This window comes from Lasioglossum baleicum, unplaced genomic scaffold (genome assembly GCF_051020765.1).
Source record: "Lasioglossum baleicum unplaced genomic scaffold, iyLasBale1 scaffold0031, whole genome shotgun sequence".
NCBI lineage: Eukaryota > Metazoa > Arthropoda > Insecta > Hymenoptera > Halictidae > Lasioglossum > Lasioglossum baleicum.
The window spans coordinates 1,681,599-1,685,000 of record NW_027469091.1 but is presented as its reverse complement, the minus strand read 5'-3'; the positions used below and the strand labels follow the sequence as shown (position 1 = coordinate 1,685,000).

Genomic DNA, 3,402 nt, shown 5'->3' with positions numbered 1-3,402 from the left:
AAATGTTCATGAGTGAAAACGCTTCTTTCCGCAAGGCGAATCGTTTCGCTGAGAAGGTGAGAGATTTGGAGATCCTCGTCGAAGCGGTGCCTTACGGGCGGTCGTATTTTCAATACGACTCACGACACCGTAAAAACACTCACGCAAGTCCGAACGTAAGAAATACCAATCCCTACTTCGCCTCTCGTGGAAACTAGATATATATATTTGTATGTGTTTATAAGAAGCAATGCAAAAATTGGCAATTTTCACAGAACCGCGACAAACGCCGACGAAACGCCCATCATTCGCTCGTACGTAGCATCTTTGCAACCCGACTCCGAAACGCTCTTTGGCGCCCTCCAAAAATATATTTGGAGAGGTAAGCGACGGCGGGGACTTACAAGAGCAACGCAAGCAGTTTATGGTTACGTAAACGACCCTCAGCCAGGCGTGGTCCAGGAATTGTATCCGTGGACCGCAATGTGCGTTCGAAATATCGATGTTCATGTGTCCTGCAGTTCACACGTTGACGCGCAATTAGCTGCGTTCTTCATCGACCCACGAGCCAAGTGATCCACCGTTCAGGGTAATCGTATATATTTTTGATTTACAAATCAATATATGTATATGTCTCTTGTTCTGCGGTTCGTAAGAACGCATTGTACCTGAACGCTCCAACCAGCGCGCGAAGGAGATTCGTTCAGGCGTCGTTTTAAGGACGACACTATCGTCGTCCGTGGAAACGGAAAAAAAAACCGTCAGATACGCAACACGTATCCGACGGCCGGGCGAACAGTACATTGAAAAACCGTTAACGTGGAAAACGCGGAGATGAATATATTCTCTGAAAACGACGGGGATCGTAAGACAACCCGATACTGGATCCAGAGATGTAATAATATTCCTCTCCTCTTCACTTCCATTTCATTTGGAATGATGTGAGAACGGAGGACTTCACAGCCGGCTCTGGCAGCGGTCATTCGTCCCAAGCTCTCGCGATGCGCACTATTGGGCCACACGCACGGAGTAGGGTGTCAGACTCACGACTGCTTTAAAAGCGAGCTTCACGAGCCGGTCCACTTCCCGTATAAAACACATTTCCATAAAATGTTGTGTGTGCTCGAGGCAACGATAAATTCCGATACAAGCGGACTCGCGAGCCGGCTCTGGCCGTAGGCGCGATCCCCGTTCTCGTCCCAAGCTCGTCTGCGCGCACTATTGGGCCACACAGAGAGTAGGGTGTCGTCGGGAATAATCGCGCCATAGGCTTTATAGCGAGCGTCACGGCCGGTCCTCTCGGAACACCGTTTTTCGTCGGAACGATATTACCATATTTTTATTTTATTTGACAGATTAGCGGACTCACAGCCGGCTCTGGCAGCGGTCATTCGTCCCAAGCTCTCGCGGTGCGCACTATTGGGCCACACGCACGGAGTAGGGTGTGAGACTCACGACTGCTTTATAAAAGCGAGCATCACGAGCCGGTCCGCCTTTGGCGAATGTATAATATTATAATAAATATACGTTCCGTCGTCAACGAACACCGCGTGCGGCGCAGCAACGTTTCGTGCTCTTGGTTATACGCGAACTCGATACAAATAGAGAGCGGGACTCACAGTCGGCTCTGGCAGCGGTCATTCGTCCCACGCTCTCGCGGTGCGCACTATTGGGCCACATGCACGGAGTAGGGTGTCAGACTCACGACTGCTTTAAAGGCGAGCATCACGAGCCGGTCCTTCACGTCTCGTCTATCTTCACGATGTTCGCGAACGATAACACAAACGCGTGCAACCGCGCGTTTACCACGGGTTACCCTGAGATTTTGTTTGTCCTCTTCGAGACACCGTTTCGAACGGACGACTCCGGACATATACCTACGACACAGAGGCGAAGACCGAGGAAGCGAATATCTCATCGACCGCTTACATCCCTGTTCATGCGCTACCGGTAAGATATGTCCGTATATATAATTGTAGAGAGCCTCCGCGACGCAGAGAACACCACAGGCGTTATTACATACGGTATAACACAACACTCTTTGACACGAGGTATTTTTCAAAGAGAACGACCACCCGGTGGCGGGTGAAAGAAAACATCGGTGTGTGATATCGCAACGACGGGTATTTCTATATTCGTGTGTCGATCTGCAGCATTCAGCGTCCGACGAGATATCGTACGTACCTGATCGTTCGAGTTTGCAAATGCGAACGTCGGTAATGTTGACGATTCCCGAAGACCCGAAGTACAGGCTCTTCAGCACTCACTCCCCAATACAAGTAAACGATACCACACAACACGATGCTCTCTCCACCTTCACGCAAGCACCGTATATTCTGGCCCGTCGTTCTCAATCCCATTGTCGAAAGAGACTCTTGTGTGCCGTATATATATACGCCGTGTTAATGCACAACATGGTGTTTCTCTGGCGGGCACTCTTGCGCCTTTTTGTCATTTCACCAACGGACGGGAGCATCGCGCCGCGTTTGAGTAACTATGTACTCTGTGTAAAACGCAAAAGCGCGACCTCCTCGCGTAAGCCGTTGGTGAGATGTTTTTGCATGGGGAGTAGTCGTGTCGCTATTGACGCTCTTTATTCGCTACTCCCCCTTATATTTTCTTCATCGCATGAGACGATGACACAGGAGAGTGAAATTCTTTTTGTATCAATATCCCTTGTTACTCTCCTGTTACCTCCCCGTGCCGGGAGTGGGTAATTTGCGCGCCTGCTGCCTTCCTTGGATGTGGTAGCCGTTTCTCAGGCTCCCTCTCCGGAATCGAACCCTGATTCCCCGTTACCCGTTACAACCATGGTAGGCGCAGAATCTACCATCGACAGTTGATAAGGCAGACATTTGAAAGATGCGTCGCCGGTGCTAGAAGACCATGCGATCAGCACAAAGTTATTCAGAGTCACCAAAGCAAACGATGGACGAACGTTACCGCCCGCCACCGATTGGTTTTGATCTAATAAAAGCGTTCCTACCATCTCTGGTCGGAACTCTGTTTTGCATGTATTAGCTCTAGAATTACCACAGTTATCCAAGTAAATGTGGGTACGATCTAAGAAACCATAACTGATTTAATGAGCCATTCGCGGTTTCACCTTAATGCGGCATGTACTGAGACATGCATGGCTTAATCTTTGAGACAAGCATATGACTACTGGCAGGATCAACCAGGGAGCTTCGACAATTTTTGTCGATTTTTCAATATATAATAAATATGTGTGTCTTTTCGTCGCCAGCTCTTTCAGAGACAGGTCGACGACACTCTCTTATAGTTTTGTATAAAAATTCCTTTTTACTCGTTCGAATTCTCAGAGAACCTTTCGAACGAGTTTATATCATATTCCTCCCTCAATCTCTTCTCTCTTATAGTTTTGTATAAATTCATTTTTACTCGTTCGAATTCTCAGAGAAC

The 3,402-nt window shown here is 48.4% G+C and overlaps 1 non-coding gene across 1 annotated transcript; it reads right to left on the bottom strand.

Annotated features, from left to right (window-relative positions):
• Window positions 1-416: 416 nt before the first annotated feature.
• On the bottom strand, window positions 417-571 carry LOC143219502 (5.8S ribosomal RNA). Its single transcript, XR_013011363.1, has one exon. It is a non-coding gene; the product is annotated as a 5.8S ribosomal RNA (ribosomal RNA).
• Window positions 572-3,402: the final 2,831 nt, after the last annotated feature.